Below are 20,870 nucleotides of genomic sequence, written 5' to 3'. Positions count from 1 at the left end.
TGCAGACAGTCTCTCCTTTGCCGGCCTGCCCACTGCTCCCTTGCAGTGTATTCAGTACACCTCTATCTCCTTTGTTCTGCCTTGGGTGAATTCTGTCACTGCCCACACAGCTGGCCTCCACCCAATCAGGTCACCCCCCATTTGGTGGCCCTCACAGGGAACCGCTGCCGTGCAGGCCAGGACTGTCCCCAGATTTTCTAGGAATTTCTCGGGACTCTTCCTCAGTGGACTGACTGTAGTACTCCTTGGGGATCTGATGACCTCTAGCTGAGGTTACTCCTCCATGAGGATCCAAAGCCCCAGGGGAAACCTGCCAGACCACCCTTGCCCAAAAGGATGAGGGATTTTCCCCCTTGCCCTTCAGAGGGATCCTTCCCTCCCTTTCCTTTCTCCTTTCGGCCCTGGGGCAGCCTAACCCTAGTACTCCTCAGACCACTGACGGTGTCTGGCCAGGGTGGCTCCCCGGTGTGGACTGAGGGTGGACAAGTTGGACTGTCCATGTCCTTGCCTCTCCCACTCCGTCCCCCTGAGGCCTCTGTTCCCAATGTGTGGCACAGCTGGCAGTGACAGCTTGTCCAGGGCGAATCTGCACATATTGCAAACTTGATTGGGACCCTCCCTGAAGCTGGCTGACTCTCAGCCACCTTGCTTCTTTCTGCACCCCCTTTTCCTTTGTCCCCATGGGTCTGGCCGCCATCTTGATCCGTAGGCACCACACATTCCTCTTGGTCTGAGTGAACCCAACAATTCCGTACATGAATGATTATTCCACAAGGGTTCCAGCCCATGCCATCGGAGGGTCCCCTCCCCCAAAATCCCATGGACCTGGCCACCAGAGAATCTCACTCGGATCTCCTCTCAGCATGTTAATCTAATGCCACACTCTGGTCTCTAACTTCACAGAACCCCTGATGGACAGTTTAGGGAGAGACAGCCCCCACTCCCATCCAGCAGGAAGCAGCTACTAAAGATGAGACCTCCACCCAAATGCCAAAGATTTGTCATCGTCAATCCATCAGGGAGGAATGTAGAGGCCGCTTTCAGGCGAACAGGCTTGAGCAATGGAAGCTTGAGTAAGGCCGAAGGGTCCACAGTGACCCCCAGGCTGAATACAGGCAGGCCCAGCAGGCAACCCACCTCAAAATAGCCATAGGCCTTAGGTGACCAGTGAGCTACTTACAATCAGGAACAGGGACCAGAATATTCCATATGTTCCCATACCTTCTCACTGCCCCCCAATAACAACAGCTCCCCCCACCTCCTGGCAGACAGTCTCTGCTTTGTTGTCCCGCCCTCTGCTCCCTTGCAGTGTGTTCAGTAAACTTCGATCTCCTTGCTAATTAATCAATTAATAAAAGGAAAAAAAAAAACACTTGTAAACTCAAGTAACTTGACCTAGCCTCTCAGCATCCTCGTCTGTAAAATGAGGGTAATAACAGGACCTACTTCATGTGATTTTTGTGAAGATGAAGTGAGATAATCCATATGAAATATTTTGCACAGTGATGAGCCCAAGAAATAAAAGCTATTATTCCATTTCAAGTGCTTTTATTAAGCAATCAAGAGCAAGTCAAGATTCATTCAACAAATATGTATTAACAATTATTTTGTGCTAGGTCTTGTGTAAGGTGTTGTGGTTACCAAGGTGAACGCCCCCAGTCTGGTAGAGAAGGCAGACACGAAGATGCATGAAGGCCGTGTGCAGTGGGCTCGGTGCTGTGACAGAGGTGAGTACAGAGGTGGGATGAAAGGTGGTAAATGCCAGTGAGTTTTATTCCGCCTGTGTTAGAGTCAGGGAAGCTCGAATGGTACTCCTTCTGCATTTGACATTCGCCAGAATAAAACGTGTTGCTCCCGTTGGTCGTTGTTGCATACCAGACCATCCCAAAACTGAAATGGCGTCAAACAGCCACTGTTTGTTAGCTCACTGGGGTGGATTGTTTCTGCTCCGTCTGTTGTTGTTGGCTGGGGGACTCCACTAAGGTCGGGGGATCCGAGATGGCGTCCCTCACGTGTCTAGTGCCTCGGCTGTCATAGCTGCAACAGCTGGGCTGGCCCAGTGTCTGTTTCTCTCTCTTTGTGATCTCTCCAGACCTCCCTCTTTGCTGGACCTCCCTTCGTAGGGCCTGGGGCTCCAAGAGGAGAAAGGCTGAGGCTGCCGGTGTCTTAAGACCCAGACCCAAATCTGGGCACGTTACTCAAAATCTCTTCCACCCTTTCTTCCTCTGTAAAATGAGGGGCAATAAGTTCTAACTTGCCAGGGTTTTGTTTCATGTTGTGTTGGGTTGTGTTGTTTTGAGAATTAGAATGCAAGGAAAATACTGTCACATGGTAGACGAGATAGTTGAGCAGTGACAGAATACTGTTATTCGTTTTCTTGACTTACTTCCTAACGAGGGTAATAGGACTGGTGCATTTGGAAACATTTTTTCCACCTGTTATGGGAACACCCAACAGGCCTCTAGTATTGCCTGCTCCTCCCTGAAAACTCATAAAAGATGTTCATATCCTTTGACCCAATAACTAGATTTTCAGAAAAGTATCTCAGGGAAATTGATTCAAAAGAAAAGCAACATACACATCAAGCTCTTCATTGCCGTTTTCTCTAGAGCAGTCTAAAATGGAGACAAGGGGAACCTGGCTGGCTTAGTCAGTGGAACACCAGACTCTTGATCTCAAGGTTGTGAGTTCGAGCCCCACCTTGGGTATAGAGATCCTTTAAAAAAAAAGAAAAGAGAAACAGCTTAAATGTCCAATAGTAAGGGAATGGTTAGCTAAAATATGATACAAATAAATACTTTCTGGAATATTATATATTTCCTAAAATGGCAATTCTTATCATTATATGATAGCATGGAAAATTTTATAGATAAAATGCTAAGCGACAAATTCAGAATTCAAAAATGTCTCTACATGAGGGGCGCCTGGGTGGCACAGCGGTTAAGCCTCTGCCTTCGGCTCAGGGCGTGATCCCGGTGTTATGGGATCGAGCCCCACATCAGGCTCCTCCGCTATGAGCCTGCTTCTTCCTCTCCCACTCCCCCTGCTTGTGTTCCCTCTCTCGCTGGCTGTTTCTGTCTCTGTCTAATAAATAAATAAAATCTTTAAAAAAAAAAATGTCTCTACATGAAAACGGACTAGAACCAGACATGGAAAATTTTTTTCGTGGGTTTGGAATGGATTTATTTTCTTTAAAAAAAAATTTATTTAAAATCAAAATCAGAGGAAAATTTAGACAAGGCCATATGGAAAAATGGTTTATTAAAAAAGAAAGGCCATGGAGTAAATGGTCAAGAATAAATTGCAAAGCTTTTAAAAATACAAGTGCCTGGGGCACTGGGTGGCTCACTCAGTTAAGTGTCCACCTCTCAATTTCAGGTCATGATCTCAGGGTGCTGGGATTGAGCCCGACATTGGGCACCCTGCTCAGTGGGGAGTCTGCTTCTCCTTCTGCCCCTCCGGCAGCTCGTGCACTCTCTCTCTCTCACTGTCTTTCTCTCAAATAAATAAAATACAGGTGCCTAAGATTCTCTGTACAGATTCTAATTCAGACGGACTCAGGGAGGGCTCAGCTATTTATATTTTTTCAGAGCTCCACAAGTGATTTTGGTGTACACCAGGGTGAGACCCACTGAGATGGACACATCATTATCCTTTCAAATGATCAAATAAACACTCTGATCAGAAAGAGTAATACAAGGGGTACCTGGCAGTGTTACAGCATGTGACTCTTGATCTCAGGGTCATGAGTTTGAGCCCCACACTGGGCATAGAGTTTATTTTAAAAAAACAGTAACACAAGGAAGATTTACATAATTAAAACATTTTCCCCCTAATAAAATATGTTCCTACTTGTAGGCTTTTTCTATTTCCATTTATTTACTTGTGCTCTGATAAATTTGTAGCCTTTGTACATAATCCAGAACACAGAAAGGACAGCTTTCGATAAACATGTGTGGTTCTGCACAATGTAAGGAAAAAAACATGGCATAAGAGCTGATGGCCTGGGGTTTAGCAGGAAGAGCAACAGAAGCAAAGAAAGATCTCATCTCCATATCAGTCAAAATATATTGACAGTTTCAAGGATGATCTCCCACTGTGACCAGCTGTGGACGTTTCCTGAGGAATAGAAGTAGTTGGTAGTCTCATGAGATTTAATATGCATATTTTTCTTTCTTTTATAATCCTGGCATTAACCCATAGGGAGTTATTGTTAAAGACTGAGTAGAAAATGAAGATGCCAAGTAGAGCCTTGTTCCACCCAGCCCAGCTTCCAGAGAATATAGTGAAACAGACAGTAGATTCTTTAAGAAAATCCTGGTGTTAAGCAATTTTCACAATGACTATGTTTCCTAAGACCATCATTTCCCAAAGTGTGCCCTTTGTAAAAAGTAGTTCTTCAGAAGACTGGAAGATATTGCTTGAAAAGGGGTTTCATGATGAAATCAGTTTGGAATGTAGGATTTAACCAAGTTAGAAAGATTTCTTTGCAGGACTTCTCAGAGCTTTTGTGTATCTCTAAGAAAGAATATAGTATGAAATATGAAAACCTTATGTTGGTGGATGCAACACACTTTGCAAAACACTTCCATAGACCATAAGATTTCTAGTCAGAGCTAAATAAATGCTAGTTTATGTATAAATATTAAAGCGAGGAAAATTAGTACAGGGTATTATGGTCCTAGATTTGTATTATTTCATTTGGATTTTTCACCTAAGAAAAATTAACTTTCATGTCAAAATTAGGAGTCATATAATATATAGAAAATTCAAGAGCCTCTCCAGATAAACTCTTAGAACTGATGAGAAATTTCACTAAAGTTTCTAGACATAAGATCCTTGTCCCCACTCACAAATTGCTTTCTGATTTACCAGTAGCAAACAATTAGAAAATTTAATTTAAAAAATACCATTTATAATAGGGCCAAAATCTATACACTATCTAGGAAGAAGTCTAACAAAATGAGGTCAAAACTACTACAGAAAAACTCAAGTCTTTATTCAAAGACATAAAAGAATTCCTAAACAAACAGAGAGATTATATACCATGTTTGTGGTTGGAGAGACAACGTGGTAAGGATGTAATGGTCTCCATCTTTCCCTTGCTTCATTTCCTGATTAAAACTTGTATTTCTCCCTTCATTCTCTTGTTTCTTGTAATGTCTAAGAGCAAAGATGGTCTCTGCTCTTTCATTGTCAGAATGTCTTCTGCCTGTCTTAGCAAGCCTCTCATGAGACATGTTTCAGAGATCCATCTAAAGATGTCCAGTAGTACCCAGCTGGCTCAGTTGGAAGAGCGACTCTTGATCTTGGGGTTGTGAGTTCGAGCCCCATGTTGGGTGTAGAGATTACTTAAAAAATAAAATCTAAGCAAGCAAGCAAGCAAGAAAGAAAGATGCCCAGTAATATCCTGGGGGTTGTTTGTAGGGTTTCCCGTACAGCGTGAAAAGGTCTTGAAGCATTTTAGTGTACTGTCAGAGTCTCTCAGCAGCCTATGCAATTTGCTTGTGTCTTCCAAACACTAGATCTCTCTTTGGATGCCTTAGCTAGAAAGGGCTTTATCCATGCTCAAAACTGCCCCATTTAATCTACTAAATGGGGTGCTGTCGTTGTAGATGAAGCTCACAGCAATACCGCAGGGGCCACACTGGTGCTACATTCCCTCTGATAATAGACTGAACCCCAAAACATAAAGGTGGGGAGGAGGTGGTCCAGGCTGGGTCAGTTATAATGCCTCATTCCTCTGGCCTGTAACTGGACAGGGTGGTGAGCATATGACCCAGGCTGGGCTGATCAGTCTCTCCTGATGGAGGAAAGAATAAAGCTAACAGGAAAAGAGCAGAGGAGACCAACCGTTTTTAAACTCCTGGCTTTCGTCACCCCTGCACTTTCATGGGTTGAGGATAGGAGCCGAGCAAGGTCCCCTTTTTTTTGGCTTAAATTTGTTGAATATGGCTTTCTGTCTCTTGCAACCAAAGAATCTTCGTAATAAGTAAGCAGGTGGAAACTTCCATGTTTCGATTGCCCTGGAGTCTACGCAGGCTACTAGTAATAGAGTCAGAAGTTATTCAGGGAAGCAGAAATCCTACAAGTTATGGGATGAAGAAGTGATTACAGGAAGGAGAGCGTGGACAATGGTGGGAGTAACTCAGGAAGTACAGGACCAGTCGGAAAGTCCGGGATCAGAGAAGAGGTCACTGCTTGGTCAAACTGAGAAGCTAAACACATCCAGCACTGAAATGGGACAGCAAAGGCAAGCTCGCTGGAGGTCAATGGGAAGCTGTGCCCCTGTGTAGTTACTTACTTTGAGGATTTCTGTCAAGCGTTTGGCGGTGAGTCTGGGGCCGCCGTCCATCAGTAGGGTCAGCAGTTGGTAAAAAGAGGCCGATCCGGAGCGGAGGAGAGCAAGAACAATCTGGAACCCGCGTGCACTCTGCATCTATCTGTAACTGCTTCCAACCCTGACAGCCTTCACAAGGTAATGGCTGCTGCTTCACCTCCACCTTCCGAATCTTATGCAAATTCCTCTTCTGGCCAACTCCTACCTGGAATCACACAGAGAGAAGGATTCTGGGAAATATAGATCCCAACTTATTCAAACCGTCACCACACAAATTGCCCTGAGCTTTATCCAAGCAGCCACGCGTGGAGAGAGCTTCATGTAAAGGCCGTCCAGTAAAGAAAGAATCAGACGCTGTAGCTCTTGATCTGCCTAGGGGTTCTGCGGCAGTCTGACCCCGAGCCACCCGCTGCCCTTCTCCCTGGGCAGTTATTCTCATACCCTTCCAGGTTCCTGGCTCTGCAGCCCTCTAGGCTACACCTGAGAGCCCTCAATCCTCCTCCCAGATCTGGAGGCTCAGCCCTGTCATAATTTTTAGGACAAATTCTAACTTTGGAAAAGGAAGATTAAGGATGTTAAGTCTGCTGCTCAGGGACACAACACAAAGTTAATTTTGCTCAGAGACTACCTGTGACTTCTTTCCCCTTTCTTAGGCTCCGTTGGCTGGCTTCTGCCTTGTTCCCGGAGCCAAAAATGCCCTTTTGATTATCGGTTGAGCATTCTCTCTAGGCCTCCTAGGACTAAGTCCCTGACTTGCTGTACCCTACCAACCCCCCCCCCAAGTCTTCTGAACTCCACCCAGGAGCCGTGGGCACTCCTTGCAAACAGGCTTTCCTGATATCAGCTCCTTCAAGTTTGAGTTCCTATTGCAGCCAACCCATGACACGCTTGAGCAATACTCCTCCAAGCCACTTCGAACCCCGACATCGTTTGTACAAGTGGTTCTTCTCCAGAAGCAGTCACCCGCCTGTTGTACATGGCCTCATCACATTTTCGTCTCCTTTTCAACTTTCACTGAAATGTAACTTTCCCTTGATCACCAGCTTTTGTGGCATAGTCCAACAGCTTCTTCGTTGTTTTTTTGTATAGAGTCCAATTGGAATGTTCCTCCCTTTGAGCCCAGCACAGCTGATTCTGACATTCAGTTATATTTCATTTTCTGACTGAATTTCTCTTTACTTTAATACTAGCATCAGCAGCTGACTTTCTTTTCCAAAGAAAAAAATTGTGTTTTTTGTTATTTTTTTTTATTATGTAAAGAAAGTTTCTGCACGCCCAATGATGAGCTAAGAACCAGAGTCTTAGTGGGATGGGATACTCGTCATTCATTCAACTGGTTCCCATGTGTCAGGTGTTTAAGATGCTTGTCCTGGCAAAATGACAAATGACTACATGTCACAGATCTTTGGAGGTCACTCCAAAGCATCTTAAGCGGTGAGTGTGGCATCCAAGAGTACCAAGGGTGTTAATTTATTACTTGTTCTGTTGCTACCCTCTATCAACCTCTGTCATATCAGATACCTCCTGATACCTCCTGCTTTACTAAATAAATGCTTATTATCATCAATTGTCCTGGTCCCCAGATTCCATGCTCTGCCTACAGATTGGACAGCCTCCCAGAACCCACACTTGTGGACCATCTCCCCTGGGTATATCCGGAGTGGGTTTTTTTTTTTTTTTTTTTTAAGTACTCTCCATACCCATCGTGGGACTCAAACTCATGACCCTGAGGTCAAGAGTCACATGTTCTACCGACTAAGCCAGCCAGGCACCCCTGAGCAGGTGTGCGAAGTACCAGGTCTCCACCCCTTCCCTTGTGTCTTCCTTCAGTGCTCTGGGCCAAGTTGGCTAGGATGACCACCGTTACCAGTAACACATTGAGCACTGGAGCACTGGGTGCACTGACTCACGAAAATAGTTCAAATTACTTTGCTGGCTCCAGGGAGATACACCAAGAGAAAATAAAGGCTCTATGAGATAGTTTGGATCATTAAAGCATCTCGTACGGGCCATCCTAAACTCCAACAAATTGAGCAAGATTTTCATTGGCCATATTATAGCCATCCAATTAGGCTCTAGATCAAATATATGATGCAATGGCACTTTTACATACTCCACCGCTCACTGGACTCCTTGTGTGATCATTGCAGAGAGTACATTGAAGTCCGTCTTATGGAAATTGTGGAGTCGCACACTTCTATTGTTCTAGGTGATTACAGATTCTATAATCTTTTACGATGTATTTTTGGCCATATCTCTGATTTATCCAGTGCCAAGTCCTCGGTCAGGAGTCCACTGTCCTATTGTAATAGTATTCCCACGAGAACATGAATGCATATTTATTCTTTCACTCAATGAATGTTTTACTTTTTTTAAGTAGGCTCCAGGGGTGCCTGGGTGGCTGGCACAGTCTGTTGAGCCTCTGACTCTTGGTTTTGGCACAGGTCATGATCTTAGGGTTGTGAGATTAAGCCCAGAATTGGGTTCCACACTGGGGGTAGAGCCTACTTGAGATTCTCTCTCTCCCTCTCCCTCTCCCCCTCTCCCCTGCTCAAGCGTTCTGTCTCTGTCTCTCTAAAAAAATTTAAAAATTAAAAATATTTGGGCACCTTGGTGGCTCAGTCAGTTAAGCATCTGACTCTGCTCAGGTCATGATCTCAGGGTCCTAGGATTGAGCCCTGTGTCCAGTAGGCCTCCATGCTCAGGAGGGAGTCTCTTTGTCCCCCTCCCTCTGCCCTCCCCTCACTCATGTTCTCTCTCTCTCTCAAATAAATAAATAAATAAAATCTTTAAAAAAATTTTTTTTAATTTAAAAAGTAGTCTCCAAGGGCACCTGGGTGGCTCAGTCATTAAGCGTCTGCCTTCAGCTCAGGTCATGATCCCAGCGTTCTGGAATCGAGCCCTGCATCAGGCTCCCTGCTCAGCGGGAAGCCTGCTTCTCCCTCTCCCACTCCCCCTGCTTGTGTTCCCTCTCTCGCTGCCTCTCTTTCTGTCAAATAAATAAATAAAATCTTAAAAAAATAAAAATAAAAAGTAGTCTCCATGGCCAACGTGGGGCTTGAACTCATGTCCCTGAGATCAAGAGTCGCATCCTCTACTGACTGAGCCACCTGGTGCCCTGAATACTTTAATTTTTGAATGGTCCACTCTGCCACTGAGCACATCGTGAGAGTTCTGCCTGATTTGTGCACTGAGGATGTGTGTGCGTAGCAGGCAGGGAAGAAGGAGGTGGTGTGGAATGGATATGATCCTTGAAGAGAAGCTCCATTTAGGAAACTGTGACAGGTTTCCTAAACAGTGAAAGCAAGAAGGAAGGAAGGAAGGAAGGAAGGAAGGAAGGAAGGAAGGAAGGAAGGAAGGAAGGGAAGGAGGGAGGAGAGGGGGAGGGGAAGATGGGAGAGGACAGGAGGGGAGGGGAGAGGAGAGGGGAAGGAAAAGGAGAGGAGAGGGAAGATGGGAGGGAAGGGAGGGGAGGGAAGGAGGGGAGAGGAGAGGAGAGAAAACAGGGAGCCTGCTGGTTAGGACAACCTTGAACCAGGTTTTACCCCAAAGACCCAACACCTTCAGCTTCCTCCATTTTTCGCCTATGGAATTTCAACTTATTCTTGCTCTTACTCCGGACAAAATGGAGCCATTCTTTCTTTCCCTGACCCTACTTTGGCTGAAGTCCCTAGCATCTTTCCCCTGAAGCCTCAGCCTCTCTTAAGCACCTGTGGTAGGCAAATACTGCCTCAAAAAGATGTCCCATCTTAATCTCCAGAACATGTGTATTCACCATCTTACATGGTAAAGGAGACTTGATGGATGTCATTAAGTTACAGATCTTGAGGTAGGGAGATTATCATGAATTATCTGTGTGGGCCCAGCATAATCTCAGGGGTCCTTATGAGAGAAATGTGAGAGGGTTAGAGTCAGGGAAGGAGATGTGATTATGGAAGCAGAGGTGGGAGTGATGGGGCCATGAGCCAAGGAATGCAGACAGCCTTCTAGAAGCTCAAAAAGGCAAGGTTAACAGTTTCTCCAGGAAGAAGGCAGCCTGATCAATATCTTAGCCCAGTAAGACCATTTTTGGATTTCTGACCTCCAGAACTGTAAGAGAATAAGGTTGTATCATCCTAGTCCATGAAATTTGGGGTGATCTGTTACAGCAGCAATAGGAAAGGAATACAGTGCCCCAGCCAGCATTGACTGAAAAGTAGAGACCATGGGGTTATGGAGAGCTGCACTGCTTTGTATGGTGGCCACGAGTGACAGATTGCTGTTGAGCACCGGGAATATGACGAGTCTGAACTGAGATGTACAGCAAGGGTGAAATACATACCGCATCTTAGGACTTCACTGCTATTTTGGATACATCAGGGCAAATAAAATATATTAGAAATACTTTCATTTGTTTATTTTTACTTGTTTCAATGTAGCCACTAGAAAATTTAAAATTCCAGGTGTGACTTGCATCATATTTCTATTGATCGGAGATTTGGATGAATCTCGCTACTGCTGTTTCAGACATTACTGTGCAACCTGACTGGGTTGGCCCAGGCCTTGTGCTTGCAGCTCATACACCTCTGGTTCCCAGCAAGTACGCCAGGACGCTGCCAGAGGGGGACAGGCCATGAACTACCTTGAACCTGCGTGGCTTTAGTCTTGGTACCCTGCTTTAAGTTTTTCAAACTTAACGTTTTATGGGCTGAGGCCATTTTTAAGAAAAAGAACACAAAATTAGGTATGCGTGTTGGAGTAATCTGTGTCAAGTGAAGGACCTCAAAGCTTCATTAGCCGTACTGTGAATCTGCCTGTCTTCACTCCACTCCCAAATCTCACCTGGACTAATTCATTTCTCCTAGTTTGTTTGTTTGTTTGTTTGTTTCTTTCTTTCTTTCTTTCTAAGTTTATTAATTTTTTTAGTAGTCTCTATGCCCAACGTGGGGCTCAAACTCATAACCCCAAGATCAAGAGTCACACACTACTCTGACTGAGCCAGTCATGAACCCCTCTCCTAGTTTCTAGACTGCCAGGGGTCCCATTTTCCAAAGATCTCTCATTCCTTCCTAAGACAACATACAAAGTGGCCACCACTGCCCTTACCCCAGGCAAAAGAGCCTCAGCTCTTGAACTTTGGAGGACATCACATAACAGGAACACAACAGATAGGTATCTTAAAGAATGTAAGGGCGCCTACCAGTTGGGATTCAGCGCTCAGGGCTGGCACAGCATAACCCACAAACCCTGAACATTTGTTCTCGTGACTAACACTGTTCAGGTCCCAAGAAATTGTTTCATTACATTTCCAGCCCTATGTCCTTGAAACAAGAAGGGATTGAAACCAAATGCCATGTAGATTTGTAAATTGTGCTGCTGTTAACACAGAGCTAGACACTGCTCCAGAGTACAAGGAGGAGGAAGCATTTAAGAAAAGAAAGACAAATGGGTCAACTTGTTAAACCCTTCGTCCCAGCTAGAATGAATGCAATGGGTTCTTACACAACAAGGTATCATTTCCCAGGGGTGCAGTGGTTCTGGTATTTGCAACAGTTGCAAGTGACAGCTAAGGAATACTTTGTAACATCAAATAATTCATATGACTCTTGAATGTGTATATGTGCAGGGCTAGATGCAACATTTATGAAACATTATATGAATTGGCAACTGGATGGACAAATACAGTAGCAACTAGATGCACAGTGAATGCTAGAATTATGAGTTTTTATAAAAATTTCAGTAAGAATGTAAATTTTCCAAAAATTTGGATATAAATGTCAGCTTTATTGAAATAATTTTGAAAGTGAGATTATCATAGAGAACAGAAAATGCAGAAGTGGAGTTCAGAGAAGAAAGAGCCCGAAAGAAGAGGAAATGGAAAGGTCATCAGTTTAAATTTCTAAAACCTGGAAACAGTGAAAGTGAGCTGAGCATGACCCACCTAAAAACTGCAGACAGGACTTTACAAATCTTTAGTTAACAAAGATTTCATTACTAATCAAACGAACAACGAAAATAAACAACCACCAAAAAAATCTCCCAACCCACAATTTGAAAAGGTCAGCTGAAATTCCTGCAACTTCTCATTCTTCATTAAACGAAGACTTAATTATTGATTAAAACAATGAGGGGAGGGGCGCCTGGGTGGCACAGCGGTTAAGCGCCTGCCTTCGGCTCAGGGCGTGATCCCGGCGTTATGGGATCGAGCCCCACATCAGGCTCCTCCGCTATGAGCCTGCTTCTTCCTCTCCCACTCCCCCTGCTTGTGTTCCCTCTCTCACTGGCTGTCTCTATCTCTGTCAATAAATAAATAAAATCTTAAAAAAAAAAAAAAACAATGAGGGGAAGAAAAAGAATTATTCATAACAAAGTCATGTCTCAGAAAGCCAAGTGCAATTCTGGGCAGTCCATTTGCACATGAAGAAAATTGCATTTATAAAATCTGCAGTTGCATTTGAAAACCAAAAACCTCTGGAGCTTTATGATGCTTATTGGATAGTGATCCTGAAAATGCCTGTCACATCTTTCTGACAGTGTAGATACATCCCTAGCAAAGTACAATCTAATTCAAATTAATGGTTATAGGGGCGCCTGGGTGGCTCAGTCGTTAAGCATCTGCCTTTGGCTCTGGTCGTGGTCCCAGGGTCCTGGGATCCAGCCCCACATTGGGCTCCTTGGTCATTGGGGAGTCTGCCTCTCCCTCTCCTTCTGCCCCTCCCTCTGTTTGTGCTCTCTCACTCTCTCTGTCAAATAAATAAGTAAAATCTTAAAAAATAATAATGGTTATAATTGTCAATCACATGAACATGGCAGAAAATTTAGTATTCCACTTTACAGCAGAATTATTTTAGATGGGGAAAGAAATTGTAGAAATAGCTCTTATGTTTGTACATCCTAGATCCCAAAACAAATATTTTGTTAGTCCTGCTGTGACAGTTTTACAACTGATCCTGAGATCAGCCTTGGCCAATTAAGGTGTTTCTGTCTGGAAACACACAGGTTCTTGAATGAAGTGAAACTTAACATACACACAAAAAATACTTACATGACCACTAGAATTAATTTTTTAAGAGACAGAATAAACAGCAAAACAAAAATAGTATTCAACGTAGACAAAGAGCAAAATAAAAATAGTATTCAACGTAGACAAATTCTTCTGTGATGTATGATGTTCTTATAAAATTATGTGTGTGCAGTATTTAATGAAAGATAACGATGCTTTTTGTGGCAAGGCAGCTCAACATGTATAGAAAACAATGGAAATTTTCTAGGTTTCACAGAAATTATTTCAAAATGTGATACAAATATGTTCAACATGTAATAAAAGTTTTAAAATGCACTAAATGGGGACACCTGGGTGGCTCAGATGGTTAGGCCTGTGCCTTCAGTTCAGGTCGTGATCCAGGGGTCCTGTGATCCAGCCCTGTGTTGGGCTCCTTCCTCAGTGGGGAGTCTGCTTCTCCTTCTCCCTCTTCCCTCCCCCCACTCGTTCTCTCTCTCTCTCTCCCAAATAAATAAATGAAATCTTTAAAAACAAATAAATAAAATAAAATGCACGAAATGAGGGGCTCCTGGGTGGCTGAGTCAGTTAAGCGTCTGACTCTTGATATCAGCTCAGGTCTTGATCTCAGGGTTGTAAGTTTAAGCCCTGCATTGAGCTCCATGCTTGACGTGGAACCTGATAGATAGATAGATAGATAGATAGATAGATAGATAGATAGAATGCACCAAATGATCACTATATAAAATGAAGAACTTGGGGCGCCTGGGTGGCTCAGTTGTTAAGCATCTGTCTTCGGCTCGGGGCATGATCCCGGCGTTATGGGATCGAGCCCCACATCAGGCTCCTCCACTATGAGCCTGCTTCTTCCTCTCCCACTCTTGTGTTCCCTCTCTTGTGTTCCCTCTCTCGCTGGCTGTCTCTGTCTCTGTCAAATAAATAAATAAAAATCTTAAAAAAATAAAAATAAAAAAATAAAATGAAACTTGTGTTCCCTCTCTCGCTGGCTGTCTCTGTCTCTGTCAAATAAATAAATAAAAATCTTAAAAAAATAAAAATAAAAATAAATAAATAAATAAAATGAAGAACTCAAAATGAGATTATTGGGACACCAGCATCGCTCAGTCGGTTAAGTGTCTGCCTTCGGCTCAGGTCATGATCCCAGGGTCCTCGGATCACATCAGGATCCTTGCTCAGCAGGGAGCCTACTTCTCCCTCTGCCTGCCACTCACCCTGCTTGTGCTCTCTCCCTCTCTCTGGCAAATAAATAAATAAATAAAATCATTTTTTAAAAATGAGATTATTAATTTAATGTGTTTCAACATAAGAGAAGAAATCATACACAACATAATTAGAAGTAAATCTTTGTTACTCAATTTACCTAGATTATATTATGAAATATAATGAAAATATTATGTTTCTTTTTCTTTATTATTTTAAAAGTAATACATTTCAAAAGCCATGGAAGACTATTTATGTATATTATATATAGATGAATCACCAAAAAGAAAAAAATAAACAAGGAAACTGAAGTTAATATTCATGGCTTTACATCTGCAGTAATAATTACATTCAGTTATCTTTGCTATTTTGCTGGTTTTCAGTCATATAAAAACTATAGTTTTATGGATTTTTTTAAAGATTTTATTTTTAAGTCATCTCTACACCCAACATGGGGCTCGAACTTACAACCCTGAGATCAAGAGTCGCAAGCTCTACTGACTGAACCAGCTGGTGCCCCTTATGGATGTTTTTTTTATTCTCTTGCCATGAAAGTATGTTTTATTGTGATGAAGCTGTATTTGTTAAAGTAGAGAGTATATATTTCATTTAGCCCTTTATTTGTTTGATTTTAAGTTTTAGTTATTTAATACGTGGTACGTGAGAATACAAATAGAGATTTGTATTCTTACCTGGGCCCAGTAAATGTTGGGAGTAGGCCCAGGTGCTATCCACCCACCTGACTTTCTCAGACATGGGGATCAGTTGCCAAGTTGTGGTCACCCCAATTCCCAGCTTCTTCCTCCACCTACCCGGCCAGTCGTTGACATATCAACAGGAGTCAGGATCAAGGCATCGGCCAGTTCGAATCTGATTTCTCTCATTTGAAACCGAAAGAGACTAGCAGTACTCATTCACCAGGCTCTTCAGAAATTTTCTGTTTCCTTCCTTCCAGACCCATGATAGGAGCACACTGCCACATCCTCTTTGAAGTTAGGGATGGTTATGGCACCTGCTCTGACCAGTAACATGTGAGCAGACATTTCAAGAGCAGGTGCAAGATTGGCTACTCCTTTCTCTCTGCCACAGAACCAGCAACACTCCAGATGCTTTCTTAAGTTGCACATCATTTAAAATCATCATCATGCACAACGTGTACTTAATGCCACTGAACTATACCCTTAAGAATGATTTCGCCCACCATCCTGGCTCTCAAAGTGAGAATAATGTGGGACAGAGCCCCCAGCGACCTGCAATGGATATGTAAGCATGAGCAAGAAATAAACCTTTACTTTTTTTTTTTTTTAAGTAAGCTATATGGCAAATGTGGGGCTTGAACTTACAACCCTGACATCAAGAGTTGCATGCTCTATCGACTGAGTCAGCCAGGTGCCCTCTAAACCTTTGCTTTTTTAAAGCTACTGAGATTTTGGAGTTTTTTGTTACCGCAGCATAACCTATGACATCCTGACCAATACCACTGCTGACTAGTTTAGGGAGAAAAGGCATTGTTGCTCTCTTAATTTGTGTATCATTTAAAAATCATCAGCATGCACAACATGTACTTAAGGCTGAACTATACCCTTAAAAATTATTAAACTGGTCAATTTCATGCTATCTATATTTTACAATAATAATAATAAGAGTATCATCAGCAGGCAATTGGATATTAACCAGGGCCCTAAGGGTAATTCCATGTAAATGGCTGTGATGGCCCATAAAAGGGTCTTTTCCTGCATCCATTTGGCAAACTTTTATTGAGCACCTACTATGTGCTCACCACCATGCTAGGCACTAGTGGTACTGAGACTATACTTCTGACCTTGAAAAGCTTTCTTCCTATAATAAAGCCCTCATCATAACTGTACGCCATCCTAGCCCACCCACCCCCCACCCCTGCCAGCCCCACTTAGGTTCTTGCTTTATCATAGACCCATCTGTAGCCCATATCAAGCAGTAATAGCTGAAAGCCACCGTAGCCACTTAAGGAACACTTGCTCTTCCTAATCTTTTTGCCCTTTTCCTCACTAGCGTGGTCTCAGGACGAGGTCTCAGGTCCAGCAAGCCAGACTCAATTCCCTGCTCTACCACATAATAGTTTCATGACCTGGTCAGGTGACTTAATTTCTCCGTGCCTCACCTCTTCGTCGGTCAGCTGGAGATACAAAGCCTGCCTCTTAGGATCGTTGCGAAGATTATATGCGAAGATATGAGATATCTCATATAAGCATTTAGCCCAATGCCTGCTACAGATTAAGTGCTGAAAAAATATTAGTGATTGATGAGTCGTTCTGAGCTCCTGGTTTACCCTGTGATGCTGGCATATGCAGCCCACTAGTGGAAGTTATGGTCAAGGATTCTGCACCCTGGACTTCTCCAGCTCCCTATGCACTGGTACTTCTGTACTTACAGTTTGGCTCACACATCTTGCCTCTCTTTGCAGGGGACTGTTGCTGGTCCACAGCCACTTGGGAGCACCCTCGAGTTAAGCGCGACCCGTTCTCCCTTCTGACAGGTGGCTTAGTTCCCAGCCAGTGAGCTCAGCGAGAACCTTTCACTTTCAAATCTAGCCAGAGCTGGGGAACTGGGTGTGTCCTCCCAGACACTTGGCGGGAATATGGCTTTCAACAGTTAAGAAGCAACAAACCTGGGGGGTGCCTGGCTGGCTCAGTTGGTAGAGCCTGCAACTCTTGATCTCAGAATTGTGAGTTCAAGCCCCACATTGGGCATGGAGCCTACTTAAAAAAAAAAAAAAAAGTCATAAAACTGAGACCACTGCTGCTGGGGAATCTTCCAATAGCACAGTATCCCAACCTCTGGAGGCAATTCCCAGCCATATCAACAGTGTTTATAAATGCAGGTGCAATGTGAATGCTGGAATTAATATTTCGAAGTTCTTCCTCACTCTCCTCAAATTTCTGGAGGGCTCCCTGTACCCCCCACCCTTTGTGAATATGAGTCACCCCTCCCTGGAACCAGAAAACAAAGGCAGCAGATACAGGATGGTTACGAACAATAGCACTGCTGGGCTAAACAAGAGAGATTGGAGGACACATTTGCAGAGTAGAATGATTGGATCTTTCTGCCTGTCTTTTACATTTTTAGGATTTCCGTTTTCCTTGTTAAGGTGCAAGAAGAACTTGGAGTCACTTAGAGGAAATCCGAATGTAAAGTCCTTCTAGATGATAATAATTTTCTTTCGGTCATTCATCGTTCTCTCAACCTAATGTAAGTTCAGCGATTTTTTTAAAGCAATTCTCCCTTTTCGAGAAATTCCAAAACATACAATTTGGCTTGTTTTCTTCTATTTCCCTTATATTGTTAAAAATTAGCAGACTTGATTTTTTTTTTTTAGAGCAGTTTTAGATTTATAGAAAAATTGAGTGGTAAATACAGAGAGTTCCCATATACCCCCTCTCCCAAGTACACACTTTTCCTGATTATTAACATCATGCGTTGGTGTGGGACATGCGTTACAATTAATGAATCAATATTGATACGTTATTATTAACTAAAACCCATAGTTTACGTTACACCACATTCTCTGTGTTATATAGTTCTATAGGGTTTTTTTAAAATATTTTGTTTATTTGAGAGAGAGAGACACACACACAGAGAGCACGAGCAGGGCGGGGAGGGGCAGAGGGAGGGGGAGAAGCAGCTCTCTGCTGAGTGGGGAGCCCGAGGACGAAAGGCTTGATCCCAGGACTGAGATCATGACCCGAGCCAAAGGCAGACACTTAACCAACTAAGCCACCCAGGCACCCTTATAGTTCTGTAGGTTTTGACAAATGCATAATGTCATGCACACTATCAGAATAGTTTCACTGCTCTAAAATCCCGTGTTCCACTTATTGATTGCTCCCTTCCCTCTCTCCTCTCTGACCCCTGGCAACCACTGATGTATTCACTGTATAGTTTCCCTTTTCCAGAATGTCATATAGTTAAAATCATAGTGTGTATGCAGCCGTTTCAGACCAGCTTCTTTCACTTAGTAATAGGCATTTAACTTTCCTCCATGTCTTTTCCAGGCTTGGTGGCTCATTTCTGCCTTCCCACCCCCTCACCTCCCCCCACCAAGCTTTATTAAGAAATAATTGACACATAACATTGTGTAAGTTTAAGGTATACAACATACTGACTGCATTCATTTATAAACTGCAAACTGATTACACCGTAGTATTAACTACCACTCCATCCCATCACATAATTACCACTTCTTTTTCGTTGTGAGAACATTTAAGATCTACTCTCTTAGCAACGTTCGAGTATATATGTTGTAGGATCATTGAGTGTGATGGTCAAGAAAGAATTCTTGAGACGTTTTATGGTGCAACTTAGTAAGTTTAAGTAGCATGGGGAAAGGACCCGTGGGCAGAAAGAGCTGCACTTTTTGCTGTATGAAGCTGGTGACCAGATGCTGAGTGCCCAAGGGGAAGGGGGCATGTAGGGAGTATTAAATCATAAATGTCTTCATATTTCTACATGTAAAACTACTTTCTCAAGGTTTCTCGGTGCTTTTTATTTAGTTTGATATTAACTATAGGTGAGACGTACAGACAGTCATGAGACCCTTAAGAATGCAGCAACCAGCACGTATTTGATCCTTATCAAAACTATGCAGGCTATAGGCCAGCCTTCTGAGCTAAAGGTGAACATTTTTCTGCTTCTATCCCTCATCATTTCTCCCCTGACCAATTTTCAGTCCTTACATCTTTAGGTTTTTGAAGGACAAAGGGCTCATCTCCTGTAACTTCTTCAAGCGGATGGGGTCATAGGGCTGTTCCTATGTGTCCCCACATCCATAGGGATGTGACCTAGATTGGTCACAATCTATCCTTACAAGTAACTATAACAGAAGGCCATTGCTATAGAGTCCAGAGTGGACATGAGGGTGAATTTGTTTAGAGTAGTAAGGGCCATCTGTTGGCTGGGCGAAGGAGTCAGGATTATTATTATGACGAAAATAAGAAGAGTAATGAGAACCCTTTAGTGTAGACCATAGCCCACCTCCTGACTAGGAATGTAACCAGTCACTAAGTGGCAATGTAGGGCCTGTAAGAACACCCATTTGATTATTCACATCGTAAGAAACCCTGTTATATTTTTGTCATTGTCTGGAATGTAGATGCAATATTCTGCTCTAATAATGGCACATATTCCTCCTTGCACTGCTGTGAAAACATCTAATGCCATTCTATTTTGTAACTGTTTTACCCAGTTGGGTCATAATATAATACTCTTTTGAGAGCTATTTAAGGCCTTAATCGTGTATTTATCAGGGCCTCCATGTGCCATTTAACATCTTATAGACCTACTGATGGAAGAAAAATAGATGTCAGATGGTCATACCCGTGGAACGCAGACCTTGTCCAGCATTGTTTTAGATATGGAAGATTAGCTGGACTTATGATAGTCTTATTGCTACAGCCATGAGTCCAGGCATAATCTACAGTACATCTTCCATTCCAGCCTCGTGGAAGCCATGGCCATGAATTTGACCCACATAACCACTGGGTTCCATTAAGTGCTAGCCATCTGATGTCTGGTCACCTTGTCCAGTCAGTAACAAACCAATTGGTTGCCTTAAAATAATGGTATGGTCACGGGCTTCTGGAGGAAGCCATCCCATTTGGCAAGTATTATTGGGCCATAAATAAAGGGTATGCTTTTTCTGTTCCAAGAATTAAAGGGCCTTTGGCTTAGATGTCCTACTGTGGGAGTAAGCCACATATATCTGTCCTATATTTGATATAACCCTTCCAAGGTGTATTGATAGGAAGATTATGTAGTCGGAAAATCTGTTGTCAGGAGCCCCTCTGTGGACTGGCATGTTCAGTTATAATTTGGATAGCTTGAGGATAAGAGAAAGGTCTCATATAGCCTAGAGAGTCCCATGTAACATCTACCACATAGCATAGGCCAGCAAGAAACATCCTTTTTACTAACAGAAATATCCTTATATGTGCTGGTGTTAGGGTGATGTATCATGTCGGCAGTGTACTGACGTAATGATGCCAGTCTGCACCTTGTCATGGAGAAGCCCACCAAGGGGGCCTGAAGTGCTTGATACGGGCAGTAAGCCACAAATCCAGCATGAAGGTTGGTTTTGGAGCTCAGAGTAACATTGCGCCCGTTATAGAAAGGAGTTACCATTTCGGTATGGTTTGTAGACGGCAAGTAGAAGAAAAAGGACCTTCATGTTGTCTTATCTCATTGTTTGAAGAGGAGTCTGAGATCTTCCACCGGTTCACAGAATATGAGGGCGCGTCATCCAGCTTGTTGTCAGCCTGTGTTGAAGGGGGTATAAGTTTAATTCTGGAAATATGA

General features: G+C 43.2%; 2 long non-coding RNA genes across 6 annotated transcripts in view; one reads left to right on the top strand and one right to left on the bottom strand.

Annotated features, from left to right (window-relative positions):
* The window catches only part of LOC113268849 (uncharacterized), a 62,017-nt gene that overhangs the window by 6,597 nt on the left and 34,550 nt on the right, over nucleotides 1-20,870 (top strand). For 3 of the 5 annotated variants that reach the window (XR_003321281.4, XR_008961165.1, XR_008961163.1), the window contains exon 3: nucleotides 1,617-1,727. This is a non-coding gene — a long non-coding RNA (uncharacterized LOC113268849). Of the gene's footprint in view, nucleotides 1-1,616; nucleotides 1,728-17,645; nucleotides 17,769-20,870 lie in introns of all 5 variants that reach the window. The other 2 variants (XR_008961164.1, XR_006411518.3) reach the window with 1 other exon arrangement.
* LOC130544697 (uncharacterized) lies at nucleotides 1,538-7,173 on the bottom strand. The gene is made up of 3 exons (XR_008961168.1): nucleotides 6,969-7,173; nucleotides 6,305-6,545; nucleotides 1,538-2,716 (listed from the first exon to the last, which is right to left on the bottom strand). It is a non-coding gene; the product is annotated as an uncharacterized LOC130544697 (long non-coding RNA).

The sequence above is a fragment of the Ursus arctos genome, unplaced genomic scaffold, assembly GCF_023065955.2.
Source record: "Ursus arctos isolate Adak ecotype North America unplaced genomic scaffold, UrsArc2.0 scaffold_24, whole genome shotgun sequence".
Taxonomy (NCBI): Eukaryota; Metazoa; Chordata; class Mammalia; order Carnivora; family Ursidae; genus Ursus; species Ursus arctos.
Note: the sequence above shows the minus strand (reverse complement) of the source record. Positions and strands in the feature narration are given on the sequence as shown.